The sequence below is a fragment of the Ischnura elegans genome, chromosome 3 (assembly GCF_921293095.1).
Source record: "Ischnura elegans chromosome 3, ioIscEleg1.1, whole genome shotgun sequence".
In the NCBI taxonomy this organism is placed as follows: domain Eukaryota; kingdom Metazoa; phylum Arthropoda; class Insecta; order Odonata; family Coenagrionidae; genus Ischnura; species Ischnura elegans.
Window position 1 is genome coordinate 59,296,962 of NC_060248.1, and position 21,234 is coordinate 59,318,195.

Sequence of the window (21,234 nt, forward strand, 5' to 3'; positions counted from 1 at the left end):
TTAGATTTCGTAATATTTAACGAGTTATTTCATTCCGAATTTTTCCCAAATTATTTTCTTGAGCCCGCGGCAATCGCCGCCATTCCTCTCCGCCAAACGGGCGGTGGTCGGTGCCCGTAAGTAATACACGCATTTCCCTATCTCATACGTGCATGTATACGGATGAAATTTGGAGAGGGCTAACATGGTTATGATCCCAGTAAAGCCTCACCACCTAACTTTTTTGAGTATTGATTTTTCATTACGTATTCGGTATCGCATATGCAACAGTCATTTGTTATATATAGGGATTTCCCATTGACATTGGCCATAGGCTTAGAAGGTGAATTAACTGCAATGGTGTAACGGAAAAGAGCATAACTTCCAAAGTATTTCACCTAGGCCAATGAAATTTGGCGAATAGGTACATCATTGTATTATTATTATGACCATATAAAATTTAGTCCAATTATGTCCAACACTTTCGATATATATCGAACCTACGTTTTCTTTAATTCTATCGAATGTTAATAACTATTTGAAATACATATCTTGAGAGTTACTTATGCCGGCATAACATTTTAAACGACCATCCAATGGAAAAAAAACAAATGACATGCGTATTTCCGAGAACCTATGTCAGTATAATCGAATTTTCGATTCGATTATTATAACTAAAATGAATATTGAGATAACTTGATAAGTATTTGAGGTAGATGAATGAAATTTGGTAAATTGGTACATATTGGTATTCCTCATAATGCATAGGGGAAATATGTTTTGCATGTAGTCCTATATTCGATATATATCGAATCTGCGTTTTCTGAAAATATATCGAATTGCTATAACACATACGATTCGGCATCCACGGGCATATGTGCGATGGTAAGAGATAGTGGATGACCAAAGAATGAATTTCGAATCAATAGCTATGAGCATTTTGCCGTAAAGATGTCAGTGTTATCGAACGTTCGATTCGATTATAATAAGAAATAGAAATATGGACATAACTTGAGAAGTATTTTACGTAGATGAATATAGTTTGGTAAATGGGTACATATTGGTATTTGGCATAATGCACAGGGGAGATACGTTTTGTATGTCGTCTAACATTCGATATATATCGAATCTGCGTTTTCTTCAAATGTATCGAATTGCTATACTACGTTAAAATGAAGCAGCCAAGGGCATAGTTTTGATGGTAATAGATTGTGGATGACCATAGAATGAAAATCGAGTCAATAGCTATGAGCATTTTGCCGTACAGATGTCAGTGTAATCGAAGTTCAATTCGATTATTATATGAAATACGAATATTGACATAACTTGAGAAATATTTGAGGTAATGAATGAAATTTGGTGAATTGGTACATGTTGGTATTCCTCATAATGCTCAGGGGGAATATATTTTGTAAGTTGAGTTACATTCGATATATATCGAATCTACGATTGCTTAAAATATATCGAATTTCTATACCAGGTAGAATTTAGCATCCACGGACAAAGTTGAGAAAGTAATAGCTAGTGGATGAAAGGAATGAATAGAAATGGAGAACATAATAAAAGTATGAATTCATTTGCGTATTTTTCAATATAGATGTCACTCTCATCACAAGTTCGTTTCGATATTAGTAGAAAATATTCAAATTAACATATCTTCATAACTATTTCAGTTACACCAATGAAATTTGGAGTGTGTGTACATATTAGTATTCGGCTTACTTCCCAATCGAATATAATGAAAATAACAGGCTAACTATCGATTTATATCGAATATAAATTTTCATAAAATATGTCCAATTGCTATAACCTGACGTGGTCGAATTTTCAAACATTTCACCAACTTATGGACCCAGGACTAGGCAACTTCTGACACTACTCGATCTCAATACCCTTCACTAACACGCTTGATATATTCAAGCGCATATCGACTCGTTACATATATAAAAGCTGCAAATTCATTGATGACTGACTGATTCATCATAATTCCCAGCCCAAACTGCCGGGTCGATCGAGATGATATTTTCGGTTGTAAAACAAAAAAAATATTCATCGAGAGGAAAAATCTCAAAATTCCGAAAATTGCGATACATTTCGATATATATCGAGTTGAATTAACATGGCAGCCTTATGGGACTAAAACTCTTTCCTTAATATCGTCGCGAATAAAAGTCCCAGAGACATCTTCTCCCATTGACGTAAACTAGATTTTTTGGTCGATTTTTTGATACCTTGGTTTTTCATCGATCTCTCTCGATCACGGTCGAAATAATTTTTAAAAATCGACAATGCTTTTCTTATGGACCAACTTTGGAATTTTTTTGACCCACTTGCAAAAGTAGTGGGACGTTCGCCGCCTAATACGTTTTTTCTAATTTTTTACCTGATTTTTTGGCTATCTCGGAAAATTCGTATGTCGAATAGATTCCGAGTTATAAGCATTATCGAAATTACATTGTCGAGATAGGACGATCGATAAATATCGATTTGAGAGCTGGCGCTTCAAAATTAGGCTATTCAGCTCAAAAAAGCATGCCTACAAACGTACCTTCGGTACGTCCAGGTTTTCATTTTTATTTAGATTTCGTAATATTTAACGAGTTATTTCATTCCGAATTTTTCCCAAATTATTTTCTTGAGCCCGCGGCAATCGCCGCCATTCCTCTCCGCCAAACGGGCGGTGGTCGGTGCCCGTAAGTAATACACGCATTTCCCTATCTCATACGTGCATGTATACGGATGAAATTTGGAGAGGGCTAACATGGTTATGATCCCAGTAAAGCCTCACCACCTAACTTTTTTGAGTATTGATTTTTCATTACGTATTCGGTATCGCATATGCAACAGTCATTTGTTATATATAGGGATTTCCCATTGACATTGGCCATAGGCTTAGAAGGTGAATTAACTGCAATGGTGTAACGGAAAAGAGCATAACTTCCAAAGTATTTCACCTAGGCCAATGAAATTTGGCGAATAGGTACATCATTGTATTATTATTATGACCATATAAAATTTAGTCCAATTATGTCCAACACTTTCGATATATATCGAACCTACGTTTTCTTTAATTCTATCGAATGTTAATAACTATTTGAAATACATATCTTGAGAGTTACTTATGCCGGCATAACATTTTAAACGACCATCCAATGGAAAAAAAAACAAATGACATGCGTATTTCCGAGAACCTATGTCAGTATAATCGAATTTTCGATTCGATTATTATAACTAAAATGAATATTGAGATAACTTGATAAGTATTTGAGGTAGATGAATGAAATTTGGTAAATTGGTACATATTGGTATTCCTCATAATGCATAGGGGAAATATGTTTTGCATGTAGTCCTATATTCGATATATATCGAATCTGCGTTTTCTGAAAATATATCGAATTGCTATAACACATACGATTCGGCATCCACGGGCATATGTGCGATGGTAAGAGATAGTGGATGACCAAAGAATGAATTTCGAATCAATAGCTATGAGCATTTTGCCGTAAAGATGTCAGTGTTATCGAACGTTCGATTCGATTATAATAAGAAATAGAAATATGGACATAACTTGAGAAGTATTTTACGTAGATGAATATAGTTTGGTAAATGGGTACATATTGGTATTTGGCATAATGCACAGGGGAGATACGTTTTGTATGTCGTCTAACATTCGATATATATCGAATCTGCGTTTTCTTCAAATGTATCGAATTGCTATACTACGTTAAAATTAAGCAGCCAAGGGCATAGTTTTGATGGTAATAGATTGTGGATGACCATAGAATGAAAATCGAGTCAATAGCTATGAGCATTTTGCCGTACAGATGTCAGTGTAATCGAAGTTCAATTCGATTATTATATGAAATACGAATATTGACATAACTTGAGAAATATTTGAGGTAATGAATGAAATTTGGTGAATTGGTACATGTTGGTATTCCTCATAATGCTCAGGGGGAATATATTTTGTAAGTTGAGTTACATTCGATATATATCGAATCTACGATTGCTTAAAATATATCGAATTTCTATACCAGGTAGAATTTAGCATCCACGGACAAAGTTGAGAAAGTAATAGCTAGTGGATGAAAGGAATGAATAGAAATGGAGAACATAATAAAAGTATGAATTCATTTGCGTATTTTTCAATATAGATGTCACTCTCATCACAAGTTCGTTTCGATATTAGTAGAAAATATTCAAATTGACATATCTTCATAACTATTTCAGTTACACCAATGAAATTTGGAGTGTGTGTACATATTAGTATTCGGCTTACTTCCCAATCGAATATAATGAAAATAACAGGCTAACTATCGATTTATATCGAATATAAATTTTCATAAAATATGTCCAATTGCTATAACCTGACGTGGTCGAATTTTCAAACATTTCACCAACTTATGGACCCAGGACTAGGCAACTTCTGACACTACTCGATCTCAATACCCTTCACTAACACGCTTGATATATTCAAGCGCATATCGACTCGTTGGATAATATAAAGCTGCATTCGGATTGATCACTTATTCATTGATACAAATTCACAGCCCAAACTGCCGGGTCGATCGAGGTGAAATTTTCGGTGGTGAAATTAAAAAAATATTCATCGGGAGAATAAATCTGAAAATTCAAAAAAGTTCGATACTTTTCGATATATATCGAGTTGAATTAACATGGCAGCCTTATGGGACTAAAACTGTTTCCTTAATTATGACATAACTAGGCGTCTCAGGGTAATCGTCTCCCATTGACGTAATCTAGATTTTTTGGTCGATTTTTCGTTACCTTAGATTTTCGTCGATCTCTTTCGATCATTGTCGAAATAATTTTTAAAAATCGACAATGCTTTTCTTATGGACCAACTTTGGAATTTTTTTTGACCCACTTGCAAAAATAGTACGTCGTTCGCCGCCTAACACGTTGATTCTTATTTTTTACCTGATTTTTTGGCTTTATCGGAACTAACGTATGTCGAATAGATTCCGAGTTATTAGCATTATCGAAATAACATTGTCGAGATAGGACGATCGATAAATATCGATTTGAGAGCTGGCGCTTCAAAATTAGGCTATTCAGCTCAAAAAAGCATGCCTACAAACGTACCTCCGGTACGTCCAGGTTTTCATTTTTATTTAGATTTCGAAATATTTAACGAGTTATTTCATTCCGAATTTTTCCCAAATTATTTTCTTGAGCCCGCGGCAATCGCCGCCATTCCTCTCCGCCAAGCGGGCGGTGGTCGGTCTCCGGAAGAAATACACGCATTTCCCTATCCCATTCATGCATTTAGGCGGGTGAAATTTGCGGAGGGCTGACAGAACTATACCCAGTAAAGCCTCACGGCATAACTTTTTAAAGTATTGATTTTTTCATTATGAAACCAGTATCGCATAGGCGACACTCATTTGTTATGTATACGGATTTTGCATTGACATGGGCCCATGTTTAGAACGTGACTTTACTGCTATGGTGAAACGGAAATGAGCATAACATCCAAAGTACTCCACCTAGGCCTATGAAATTCGGCCAGTAGGTACACCATAGTATTCCAAATATTACTATATAAAATAGAGACCGTAAATGGACATCACTTTCGATATATATCGAAATTACGTTATCTTGAATTTTATCGAATGCTACTAACTTTTTGGAATACTCATCTCCGTGTGTTGTTGTGCCGGCATAACATGTGATACGACCAACCAATGGAGAATAAAAACAAATGACATGCGTATTTCATAGAACCGGACTCAGTAAAATCGAATATTCGATTCGATTATTATAACTAAAATGAATATTGAGATAACTTTTTAAGTATTTGCGATAGATGAATGAAATTTGGTAAATTGGTACATATTGGTATTCCTCATAATGGAATGTGGAAATATGTTTTGCATGTAGTACCATATTCGATATATATCGAATCTGCGTTTTCTTAAAATATATCGAATTCCTATAACACATACGATTCGGTATCCACGGGCATATGTGCGATGGTAATAGATAGTGGATGACCATAGAATGATTTTCGAATCAATAGCTATGAGCATTTTGCCGTACATATGTCAGTGTAATCGAACGTTCGATTCGATTATAATAAGAAATAGGAATATTGACATAACTTGGGAAGTATTTGAGGTAGATGAATGAAATTTGGTAAATGGGTAGATATTGGAATTTAGCATCATGCACAGGGGCTATACGTTTTGCATTTTGTCTCGCATTCGATATATATCGAATCTGCGTTTTCTTAAAATATATCGAATTGCTATAACACATACGATTTGGCATCCACGGGCATATGCGCGATGGTAATAGATAATGGATGACCATAGATTGAATTTCGAATCAATAGCTTTGAGCATTTTGCCGCACATATGTCAGTGTAATCGAACGTTCGATTCGATTATAATAAGAAATAGGAATATTGACATAACTTGAGAAGTGTTTGAGGTAGATGAATGAAATTTGGTAAATGGGTACATATTGGTTTTTGGCATAATGAACAGGGGATATACGTTTTGTATGTCGTCTCACAATCGATATATATCGAACCTGCGTTTTCTTCAAATGTATCGAATTGCTATACTACGTAAAAATTAAGCAAACACGGGCATAGTTGTGATTGAAATAGATAGTGGATCACCATAGAATGAAATAAGAAGAAATAAATATGAGAATTTTACCATACAGATGTCATTATAATCGAAGTTCGATTCGATTATTATATGAAATACGAATATTGACATAACTTGAGAATTATTTGAGATACATGAATGAAATTTGGTGAATGGGTACATATTGGTATTCCTCATTACGCACAGGGGAAATACGTTTTGTATGTCGTCTCACATTCGATATATATCGAATCCGCTTTTCATCAAAATATATCGAATTGCTATATCACATAGTATATAGCATTCACGGGCATAGTTGTGATGGTAATAGATATTTGATGACCATAGAACGAATTTTAAATCAAAAGCAATGAGTATTTCACTGTACCGATGTCAGTATAATCGTAAGTTCGATTCGATTAATATCGCAAATACGAATATTGATATAACTTGATAAGTATTTCAGGTAGATCAAAGAAATTTGGTAAATGGGTACATATTGGTATTTCTCATTATGCCAAGGGGAAATACGTTTTGTATTTAGCCTAAAATTCGATATTTATCGAATGTTCGTTTCCTTAAAATCTATCGATTTGCTATCCCACGTAGGTTTTGGCATCCACGGGCATAGTTGAGAAGGTGAGAGATAGTGGATGACCATAGAATGAATATTAATCAATATCTCTGAGCATTTTACTTTATGTATGTAAGTATATTCGAAATATCGATTCGATTATTATAACAAATACGAATATTGACATAACTTGAAAAGTATTTGAGGTAGATGAATGAAATTTGGTAAATGAGTAAATATTGGTATTCTTCAAAATGCACATAGGACATATGTTTTGTATTTAGTCTCTCATTCGATTTATATCGAAAATGCGATTACTTAAGGTGTATCACATTGCTTTACAACATAATATTTTGTATCCACGGGCATATTCGAGAAGGTTTATAGATAATGGATGAGTAGAAAGAATTTGTATGGATATTTTGATGAAAGTTTTAATTGATTTGTGTATTTTTCAATACAGATGTCACTTTATTCATTAGTTCGATTCGATTATTGTAGCAAATATGCAAATATACATATCTTCATAACTATTTCAGTTAGAGGTATGAAATTTCGTGTGTGAGTACATATTAGTATTCCACTTGCTGTCAAATAGAAATAAATGAAGAGAGTGGCCTAAGTTCTTATAAATATCAAATATGAGTTTTCATAAAATTAATCAAATGGCTTTACCTTTGACATGGCGAATATTCGAACTTTTCAACACCTTATGGACCCAAGACACAACTACTTATGACACCACCATATCTCCTTACCCACCACGACACGCTTGAAGAATTCAAGCATTATATACTCGTTACATATATAAAAGCTGCAAATTCATTGATGACTGACTGATTCATCATAATTCCCAGCCCAAACTGCCGGGTCGATCGAGATGATATTTTCGGTTGTAAAACAAAAAAAATATTCATCGAGAGGAAAAATCTCAAAATTCCGAAAATTGCGATACATTTCGATATATATCGAGTTGAATTAACATGGCAGCCTTATGGGACTAAAACTCTTTCCTTAATATCGTCGCGAATAAAAGTCCCAGAGACATCTTCTCCCATTGACGTAAACTAGATTTTTTGGTCGATTTTTTGATACCTTGGTTTTTCATCGATCTCTCTCGATCACGGTCGAAATAATTTTTAAAAATCGACAATGCTTTTCTTATGGACCAACTTTGGAATTTTTTTGACCCACTTGCAAAAGTAGTGGGACGTTCGCCGCCTAATACGTTTTTTCTAATTTTTTACCTGATTTTTTGGCTATCTCGGAAAATTCGTATGTCGAATAGATTCCGAGTTATAAGCATTATCGAAATTACATTGTCGAGATAGGACGATCGATAAATATCGATTTGAGAGCTGGCGCTTCAAAATTAGGCTATTCAGCTCAAAAAAGCATGCCTACAAACGTACCTTCGGTACGTCCAGGTTTTCATTTTTATTTAGATTTCGTAATATTTAACGAGTTATTTCATTCCGAATTTTTCCCAAATTATTTTCTTGAGCCCGCGGCAATCGCCGCCATTCCTCTCCGCCAAACGGGCGGTGGTCGGTGCCCGTAAGTAATACACGCATTTCCCTATCTCATACGTGCATGTATACGGATGAAATTTGGAGAGGGCTAACATGGTTATGATCCCAGTAAAGCCTCACCACCTAACTTTTTTGAGTATTGATTTTTCATTACGTATTCGGTATCGCATATGCAACAGTCATTTGTTATATATAGGGATTTCCCATTGACATTGGCCATAGGCTTAGAAGGTGAATTAACTGCAATGGTGTAACGGAAAAGAGCATAACTTCCAAAGTATTTCACCTAGGCCAATGAAATTTGGCGAATAGGTACATCATTGTATTATTATTATGACCATATAAAATTTAGTCCAATTATGTCCAACACTTTCGATATATATCGAACCTACGTTTTCTTTAATTCTATCGAATGTTAATAACTATTTGAAATACATATCTTGAGAGTTACTTATGCCGGCATAACATTTTAAACGACCATCCAATGGAAAAAAAACAAATGACATGCGTATTTCCGAGAACCTATGTCAGTATAATCGAATTTTCGATTCGATTATTATAACTAAAATGAATATTGAGATAACTTGATAAGTATTTGAGGTAGATGAATGAAATTTGGTAAATTGGTACATATTGGTATTCCTCATAATGCATAGGGGAAATATGTTTTGCATGTAGTCCTATATTCGATATATATCGAATCTGCGTTTTCTGAAAATATATCGAATTGCTATAACACATACGATTCGGCATCCACGGGCATATGTGCGATGGTAAGAGATAGTGGATGACCAAAGAATGAATTTCGAATCAATAGCTATGAGCATTTTGCCGTAAAGATGTCAGTGTTATCGAACGTTCGATTCGATTATAATAAGAAATAGAAATATGGACATAACTTGAGAAGTATTTTACGTAGATGAATATAGTTTGGTAAATGGGTACATATTGGTATTTGGCATAATGCACAGGGGAGATACGTTTTGTATGTCGTCTAACATTCGATATATATCGAATCTGCGTTTTCTTCAAATGTATCGAATTGCTATACTACGTTAAAATGAAGCAGCCAAGGGCATAGTTTTGATGGTAATAGATTGTGGATGACCATAGAATGAAAATCGAGTCAATAGCTATGAGCATTTTGCCGTACAGATGTCAGTGTAATCGAAGTTCAATTCGATTATTATATGAAATACGAATATTGACATAACTTGAGAAATATTTGAGGTAATGAATGAAATTTGGTGAATTGGTACATGTTGGTATTCCTCATAATGCTCAGGGGGAATATATTTTGTAAGTTGAGTTACATTCGATATATATCGAATCTACGATTGCTTAAAATATATCGAATTTCTATACCAGGTAGAATTTAGCATCCACGGACAAAGTTGAGAAAGTAATAGCTAGTGGATGAAAGGAATGAATAGAAATGGAGAACATAATAAAAGTATGAATTCATTTGCGTATTTTTCAATATAGATGTCACTCTCATCACAAGTTCGTTTCGATATTAGTAGAAAATATTCAAATTGACATATCTTCATAACTATTTCAGTTACACCAATGAAATTTGGAGTGTGTGTACATATTAGTATTCGGCTTACTTCCCAATCGAATATAATGAAAATAACAGGCTAACTATCGATTTATATCGAATATAAATTTTCATAAAATATGTCCAATTGCTATAAACTGACGTGGTCGAATTTTCAAACATTTCACCAACTTATGGACCCAGGACTAGGCAACTTCTGACACTACTCGATCTCAATACCCTTCACTAACACGCTTGATATATTCAAGCGCATATCGACTCGTTACATATATAAAAGCTGCAAATTCATTGATGACTGACTGATTCATCATAATTCCCAGCCCAAACTGCCGGGTCGATCGAGATGATATTTTCGGTTGTAAAACAAAAAAAATATTCATCGAGAGGAAAAATCTCAAAATTCCGAAAATTGCGATACATTTCGATATATATCGAGTTGAATTAACATGGCAGCCTTATGGGACTAAAACTCTTTCCTTAATATCGTCGCGAATAAAAGTCCCAGAGACATCTTCTCCCATTGACGTAAACTAGATTTTTTGGTCGATTTTTTGATACCTTGGTTTTTCATCGATCTCTCTCGATCACGGTCGAAATAATTTTTAAAAATCGACAATGCTTTTCTTATGGACCAACTTTGGAATTTTTTTGACCCACTTGCAAAAGTAGTGGGACGTTCGCCGCCTAATACGTTTTTTCTAATTTTTTACCTGATTTTTTGGCTATCTCGGAAAATTCGTATGTCGAATAGATTCCGAGTTATAAGCATTATCGAAATTACATTGTCGAGATAGGACGATCGATAAATATCGATTTGAGAGCTGGCGCTTCAAAATTAGGCTATTCAGCTCAAAAAAGCATGCCTACAAACGTACCTTCGGTACGTCCAGGTTTTCATTTTTATTTAGATTTCGTAATATTTAACGAGTTATTTCATTCCGAATTTTTCCCAAATTATTTTCTTGAGCCCGCGGCAATCGCCGCCATTCCTCTCCGCCAAACGGGCGGTGGTCGGTGCCCGTAAGTAATACACGCATTTCCCTATCTCATACGTGCATGTATACGGATGAAATTTGGAGAGGGCTAACATGGTTATGATCCCAGTAAAGCCTCACCACCTAACTTTTTTGAGTATTGATTTTTCATTACGTATTCGGTATCGCATATGCAACAGTCATTTGTTATATATAGGGATTTCCCATTGACATTGGCCATAGGCTTAGAAGGTGAATTAACTGCAATGGTGTAACGGAAAAGAGCATAACTTCCAAAGTATTTCACCTAGGCCAATGAAATTTGGCGAATAGGTACATCATTGTATTATTATTATGACCATATAAAATTTAGTCCAATTATGTCCAACACTTTCGATATATATCGAACCTACGTTTTCTTTAATTCTATCGAATGTTAATAACTATTTGAAATACATATCTTGAGAGTTACTTATGCCGGCATAACATTTTAAACGACCATCCAATGGAAAAAAAACAAATGACATGCGTATTTCCGAGAACCTATGTCAGTATAATCGAATTTTCGATTCGATTATTATAACTAAAATGAATATTGAGATAACTTGATAAGTATTTGAGGTAGATGAATGAAATTTGGTAAATTGGTACATATTGGTATTCCTCATAATGCATAGGGGAAATATGTTTTGCATGTAGTCCTATATTCGATATATATCGAATCTGCGTTTTCTGAAAATATATCGAATTGCTATAACACATACGATTCGGCATCCACGGGCATATGTGCGATGGTAAGAGATAGTGGATGACCAAAGAATGAATTTCGAATCAATAGCTATGAGCATTTTGCCGTAAAGATGTCAGTGTTATCGAACGTTCGATTCGATTATAATAAGAAATAGAAATATGGACATAACTTGAGAAGTATTTTACGTAGATGAATATAGTTTGGTAAATGGGTACATATTGGTATTTGGCATAATGCACAGGGGAGATACGTTTTGTATGTCGTCTAACATTCGATATATATCGAATCTGCGTTTTCTTCAAATGTATCGAATTGCTATACTACGTTAAAATGAAGCAGCCAAGGGCATAGTTTTGATGGTAATAGATTGTGGATGACCATAGAATGAAAATCGAGTCAATAGCTATGAGCATTTTGCCGTACAGATGTCAGTGTAATCGAAGTTCAATTCGATTATTATATGAAATACGAATATTGACATAACTTGAGAAATATTTGAGGTAATGAATGAAATTTGGTGAATTGGTACATGTTGGTATTCCTCATAATGCTCAGGGGGAATATATTTTGTAAGTTGAGTTACATTCGATATATATCGAATCTACGATTGCTTAAAATATATCGAATTTCTATACCAGGTAGAATTTAGCATCCACGGACAAAGTTGAGAAAGTAATAGCTAGTGGATGAAAGGAATGAATAGAAATGGAGAACATAATAAAAGTATGAATTCATTTGCGTATTTTTCAATATAGATGTCACTCTCATCACAAGTTCGTTTCGATATTTGTAGAAAATATTCAAATTGACATATCTTCATAACTATTTCAGTTACACCAATGAAATTTGGAGTGTGTGTACATATTAGTATTCGGCTTACTTCCCAATCGAATATAATGAAAATAACAGGCTAACTATCGATTTATATCGAATATAAATTTTCATAAAATATGTCCAATTGCTATAAACTGACGTGGTCGAATTTTCAAACATTTCACCAACTTATGGACCCAGGACTAGGCAACTTCTGACACTACTCGATCTCAATACCCTTCACTAACACGCTTGATATATTCAAGCGCATATCGACTCGTTGGATATATTAAAGCTGCATTCGGATTGATGACTTATTGATTGATACAAATTCACAGCCCAAACTACCGGGTCGATCGAGTTGAAATTTTCGGTGGTAAAAGTAAAAAAAAATTCATCGGGAGGAAAAATCTCAAAATTCGAAAAAGTGCGATACTTTTCGATATATATCGAGTTGAATTAACATGGCAGCCTTATGGGACTAAAACTATTTCCTTAATTACGACATAACTAGGCGTCTCAGGGTAATCGTCTCCCATTGACGTAAACTAGATTTTTTGGTCGATTTTTTGGTACCTTCGTTTTTCGTCGAACTCTTTCGATCACTGTCGAAATAATTTTTGAAAATCGACAATGCTTTTCTTATGGACCAACTTTGGAATTTTTTTTGACCCACTTGCAAAAGTAGTGGGACCGTCGCCGCCAAATACAATTTATATAATTTTTTACCTGATTTTTTGGCTATCTCCGAATTTTCGTTTGTCGAATAGATTCCGAGTTATTAGCATTATCGAAATAACATTGTCGAGATAGGACGATCGATAAATATCGATTTGAGAGCTGGCGCTTCAAAATTAGGCTATTCAGCTCAAAAAAGCATGCCTACAAACGTACCTTCGGTACGTCCAGGTTTTCATTTTTATTTAGATTTCGTAATATTTAACGAGTTATTTCATTCCGAATTTTTCCCAAATTATTTTCTTGAGCCCGCGGCAATCGCCGCCATTCCTCTCCGCCAAACGGGCGGTGGTCGGTCTCCGGAAGAAATACACGCATTTCCCTATCCCATTCATGTATTTAGGCGGGTGAAATTTGCGGAGGGCTGACAGAACTATACCCAGTAAAGCCTCACGGCATAACTTTTTAAAGTATTGATTTTTTCATTATCAAACCAGTATCGCATAGGCGACACTCATTTGTTATGTATACGGATTTTGCATTGACATGGGCCCATGCTTTAGAAGGTGACTTTGCTGCTATGGTGAAACGGAAATGCGCATTACTTCCAAAGTATTTCACCTAAGCCTATGAAATTTGGCGAAACGGTACATCATTGTATTGTGCATTTGACCATATAAAATGTAGTCCTTTACTGGTCATTACTTTCGATATATATCGAAACTACGTTTTCTTGGATTTTATCGAATGCTAATAACTTATTGGAATACTCAACTCCGGGGATAGTTGTGCCGGCATAACATGTGAACCGACCAACCAATGGAAAAAAAAACAAATGACATGCGTATTTCCGAGAACCTATGTCAGTATAATCGAATTATTCGATTCGATCATTTTAACTAAAATGAATATTGAGATAACTTGACAAGTTTTTGTGGTAGATGAATGAAATTTGGTAAATTGGTACATATTGGTATTCCTCATAATGGAATGTGGAAATATGTTTTGCATGTAGTCCCATATTCGATATATATCGAATCTGCGTTTTCTTAAAATATATCGAATTGCTATAACACATACGATTCGGCATCCACGGGCATATGTGCGATGAAAAGAGATATTGGATGACCAAAGAATGAATTTCAAATGAAAAGCTATGAGCATTTTGCCGTACAGATGTCAGTGTAATCGAATGTTCGATTCGATTATAATAAGAAATAGGAATATGGACATAACTTGAGTAGTATTTCACGTAGATGAATGAAATTTGGTAAATGGGTACATATTGGTATTTGGCATAATGCACAGGGGATATACGTTTTGTATGTCGTCTCACATTCGATATATATCGAATCTGCGTTTTCTTGAAATATATCGAATTGATATACTACGTAAAAATTAAGCATCCAAGGGCATAGTTGTGATGGTAATAGATTGCGGATGACCATAGAATGAAATTCGAAACAATAGCTATGAGCATTTTGCCGTACAGATGTCAGTGCAATCGAACGTTCGATTCGATTATAATAAGAAATAGGTATATTGACATAACTTTAGAAGTGTTTGAGGTAGATGAATGAAATTTGGTGAATGGGTACATATTGGTATTTGGCATAATGAACAGGGATTATACGTTTTGTATGTCGTCTCACATTCGATATATATCGAACCTGCGTTTTCTTCAAATGTATCGAATTGCTATACTACGTAAAAATTAAGCATCCACGGGCATAGTTGTGATTGAAATAGATAGTGGATCACCATAGAATGAAATTCGAAGAAATAAATATGAGAATTTTACCATACAGATGTCATTATAATCGAAGTTCGATTCGATTATTATATGAAATACGAATATTGACATAACTTGAGAATTATTTGAGATACATGAAAGAAATTTGGTGAATGGGTACATATTGGTATTCCTCATAACGCACAGGGGAAATACGTTTTGTATGTCGTCTCACATTCGATATATATCGAATCCACTTTTCATTAAAATGTATCGAATTGCTATATCACATAATATTTAGTATCCACGGGCAAGGTTGAGAAGGTCATATACAGTTGATGAAAAGGATGAATGGAAAGGTATAATATGATGAATGTATGAATAGATTTGCTTTTTTCTCAATACAGATGTCACTTTATTCATTAGTTCGAATCGATTATGGTAGCAAATATTAAAATTGACATATTTCCTTAACTATTTCAGTTAGAGGTATGAAATTTCAGGTGTGAATACATATTAGTATTTCACTTACTGTTGAATAGAAACTAATGAAGATAATTGGCTTACTTTAAATTTATATCAAATATGCGTTTTCATATAATATATCGTATAACTTTAACTTGGTGTGATGGAATTTTCTAAGTTTTTACTAACTTATGGACCCCGGACTAGGATACTTCTGACACTACTCTACCTCCATACCCTTCACTAACACGCTTGAAGAATTCAAGCATTATATACTCGTTGGATATATTAAAGCTGCATTCGGATTGATGACTTATTGATTGATACAAATTCACAGCCCAAACTACCGGGTCGATCGAGTTGAAATTTTCGGTGGTAAAAGTAAAAAAAAATTCATCGGGAGGAAAAATCTCAAAATTCGAAAAAGTGCGATACTTTTCGATATATATCGAGTTGAATTAACATGGCAGCCTTATGGGACTAAAACTATTTCCTTAATTACGACATAACTAGGCGTCTCAGGGTAATCGTCTCCCATTGACGTAAACTAGATTTTTTGGTCGATTTTTTGGTACCTTCGTTTTTCGTCGAACTCTTTCGATCACTGTCGAAATAATTTTTGAAAATCGACAATGCTTTTCTTATGGACCAACTTTGGAATTTTTTTTGACCCACTTGCAAAAGTAGTGGGACCGTCGCCGCCAAATACAATTTATATAATTTTTTACCTGATTTTTTGGCTATCTCCGAATTTTCGTTTGTCGAATAGATTCCGAGTTATTAGCATTATCGAAATAACATTGTCGAGATAGGACGATCGATAAATATCGATTTGAGAGCTGGCGCTTCAAAATTAGGCTATTCAGCTCAAAAAAGCATGCCTACAAACGTACCTTCGGTACGTCCAGGTTTTCATTTTTATTTAGATTTCGTAATATTTAACGAGTTATTTCATTCCGAATTTTTCCCAAATTATTTTCTTGAGCCCGCGGCAATCGCCGCCATTCCTCTCCGCCAAACGGGCGGTGGTCGGTCTCCGGAAGAAATACACGCATTTCCCTATCCCATTCATGTATTTAGGCGGGTGAAATTTGCGGAGGGCTGACAGAACTATACCCAGTAAAGCCTCACGGCATAACTTTTTAAAGTATTGATTTTTTCATTATCAAACCAGTATCGCATAGGCGACACTCATTTGTTATGTATACGGATTTTGCATTGACATGGGCCCATGCTTTAGAAGGTGACTTTGCTGCTATGGTGAAACGGAAATGCGCATTACTTCCAAAGTATTTCACCTAAGCCTATGAAATTTGGCGAAACGGTACATCATTGTATTGTGCATTTGACCATATAAAATGTAGTCCTTTACTGGTCATTACTTTCGATATATATCGAAACTACGTTTTCTTGGATTTTATCGAATGCTAATAACTTATTGGAATACTCAACTCCGGGGATAGTTGTGCCGGCATAACATGTGAACCGACCAACCAATGGAAAAAAAAAACAAATGACATGCGTATTTCCGAGAACCTATGTCAGTATAATCGAATTATTCGATTCGATCATTTTAACTAAAATGAATATTGAGATAACTTGACAAGTTTTTGTGGTAGATGAATGAAATTTGGTAAATTGGTACATATTGGTATTCCTCATAATGGAATGTGGAAATATGTTTTGCATGTAGTCCCATATTCGATATATATCGAATCTGCGTTTTCTTAAAATATATCGAATTGCTATAACACATACGATTCGGCATCCACGGGCATATGTGCGATGAAAAGAGATATTGGATGACCAAAGAATGAATTTCAAATGAAAAGCTATGAGCATTTTGCCGTACAGATGTCAGTGTAATCGAATGTTCGATTCGATTATAATAAGAAATAGGAATATGGACATAACTTGAGTAGTATTTCACGTAGATGAATGAAATTTGGTAAATGGGTACATATTGGTATTTGGCATAATGCACAGGGGATATACGTTTTGTATGTCGTCTCACATTCGATATATATCGAATCTGCGTTTTCTTGAAATATATCGAATTGATATACTACGTAAAAATTAAGCATCCAAGGGCATAGTTGTGATGGTAATAGATTGCGGATGACCATAGAATGAAATTCGAAACAATAGCTATGAGCATTTTGCCGTACAGATGTCAGTGCAATCGAACGTTCGATTCGATTATAATAAGAAATAGGTATATTGACATAACTTTAGAAGTGTTTGAGGTAGATGAATGAAATTTGGTGAATGGGTACATATTGGTATTTGGCATAATGAACAGGGATTATACGTTTTGTATGTCGTCTCACATTCGATATATATCGAACCTGCGTTTTCTTCAAATGTATCGAATTGCTATACTACGTAAAAATTAAGCATCCACGGGCATAGTTGTGATTGAAATAGATAGTGGATCACCATAGAATGAAATTCGAAGAAATAAATATGAGAATTTTACCATACAGATGTCATTATAATCGAAGTTCGATTCGATTATTATATGAAATACGAATATTGACATAACTTGAGAATTATTTGAGATACATGAAAGAAATTTGGTGAATGGGTACATATTGGTATTCCTCATAACGCACAGGGGAAATACGTTTTGTATGTCGTCTCACATTCGATATATATCGAATCCACTTTTCATTAAAATGTATCGAATTGCTATATCACATAATATTTAGTATCCACGGGCAAGGTTGAGAAGGTCATATACAGTTGATGAAAAGGATGAATGGAAAGGTATAATATGATGAATGTATGAATAGATTTGCTTTTTTCTCAATACAGATGTCACTTTATTCATTAGTTCGAATCGATTATGGTAGCAAATATTAAAATTGACATATTTCCTTAACTATTTCAGTTAGAGGTATGAAATTTCAGGTGTGAATACATATTAGTATTTCACTTACTGTTGAATAGAAACTAATGAAGATAATTGGCTTACTTTAAATTTATATCAAATATGCGTTTTCATATAATATATCGTATAACTTTAACTTGGTGTGATGGAATTTTCTAAGTTTTTACTAACTTATGGACCCCGGACTAGGATACTTCTGACACTACTCTACCTCCATACCCTTCACTAACACGCTTGAAGAATTCAAGCATTATATACTCGTTATTATATATTTAAAGCTGGAAATTCATTAAAATTGCGTGATTGACCATAATTAGCAGCCCAAACTACCGGGCCGATCGAGCTGAGATTTTTTGTGGTAAAACTAAAAAAATATTCATCGGGAGAAAAAATCTGAAAATGCCAAAAAGTGCGATACTTTTCGAGATATATCGATCTACTTTAACATGGGCTCTTATGGAAAAAAAATAAATTTGCGATATGACCCACTTTAAATCGCCGCACGCGGACGAGATCCAAATGGGAAACATTAGTTTTTTGGCCGATTTTTTTGGCATGGGTTAGAAGCTTCCAAGTCGAGCCGATTTCGATATATCGATTTACACGCGTTCTTATGTGATTTCGATTTGAGAGCTGGCGAACAAAACTTAAGCTATGTAGCTCGCGAAGATGTTGGCACAAGCCTACCTACTCGGTAGACTTTGGGTTTTCTTTTTTAATTAGGTATTGTAATAGTTAATGAATTATTTCATTTTGAAATTTTCCCAAATTATTTTTTTGGCTTCCCGGCGATCGCCGCCATTCCTCCCCGCCAAACGGCTTGAGGTCGGACTCGGTAAGAAAAACGCGCATCGCCTTATAGGAGGGAGCATGGCAGTAGACGGGAGAAATACGATAAGTATGGGACGATACCCAATCAACCATCGCGGTTCATTCTTCGAAATGCATTGCTCTTTTGTTTTCAAATTATTATTATCTTAGGCCTCATGCACCATGGATGGGTATATGAGTTTGATATAAGGGCCGCCATTGCCTGTTCGGTGAACCTATGCTGCCATTGAAAAACGCGAATTTGCACTACTTGGTTGGTATTACAGGTAGACCAATGAAATTTGCAGGAATGGTACATCTTGGTATTCTTCACGGAGCAATGTTAAACATACTACTGCTGGTGGGTTCACCTTCGATATATATCGAATCTACGTTTTATTGTATTTTAACGAATGCTAATAAGTACTTGGAATATTCATAAATGGGGACAGATTAGCCAGCCTAACATTGAGAAAGACCAAGAAATGGAATACCAACCAATGAAATTGCGTATTTCAGAGTTCCGGGGTCAGCATAATCGAAAGTTCGATACGATTATTATACCAAATACGTAAAGTAGCATAACTTCTTAAATATTTTTGATAGACCGATAAAATATGGTTATTTGGTACATCATAGTATTCCTCATAATTCACTGAAAAAATATAATTTGTATGTAGTCTCATATTCGATATATATCGATTCTTCGTTTTCTTAAAATGTATCGAATTGCTATACCACATAGTATATAGCATCGAAGGGGTAAGTTGAGGTGGTATTAAATAGTTGATGAGCGTAAAAAGAATTCTGAATCATTAGAATTGCGCATTTCACCATACAGGTGTCAGTGTAATCGAAAGTTCGATTCGATTATTATACCAAATAAGTAAATTGGCATAACTTGATACGTATTTTCGTTACACCAACGAAATTTGGTAAATGTGTACATCTTGGTATTTCTCATGAAGTACACTGGGAATAAGTACTGTATGTAGTCTCACATTCGATATATATCGAATCTGCGTTTTCCAAAAATATATCGAATTGCTATAATACTTAGGATTTAACATCCACGAGCATAGTTGAGAAGGTAATAGATAGTGTAGGACCATAGAATGAAATTCTAATCAATAGCTATGAGCATTTTACTGTACAAATGACAGAATAATAGAATGTTCGATTCGATTATTATAACAAATACGAATGTTAACATAACTTGATAAGTATTTGAGGTAGATGAATGAAATTTAGTAAATGAGTACATATTGGTATTCCTCATAATGCACAGGGGAAATATGTTTACTATGTAGTCTCACATTCGATATATATCGAATCTGCCTTTCCTTAAAATATATCGAATTGCTATAACACATAGAATTTAGCATCCACGGACATAGTTGAGAAGGTAGTAGATAGTGTACGACCATAGACTGAAATTCTAATCAATAGTTATGGGCATTTTACTGTGCAGGTGTCAGTATAATCGAAAGTTCGATTCGATTATTTTACTAAATACGTAAATTGCCATAACTTAATAAGTATTGCTGTTAGACCAATGAAATTTAGTGAATTGATACATCTTGGTATTACACATAATGTGTTGTGTAAATATGTTTACTATGTAGTCTCATATTCGATATATATCGAATCTGCGTTTTCTTAAAATATATCGAATTGCTATAATGCATGGGATTTAACATCCACGGGCATAGTAGAGAAGGAAATAGATAGTGTACGACCATAGAATGAAATTCTAATCAATAGTTATGGGCATTTTACTGTGCAGATGTCAGTATATTTGAAAGTTCGATTCGATTATTTTACTAAATACGTAAATTGCCATAACTTAATA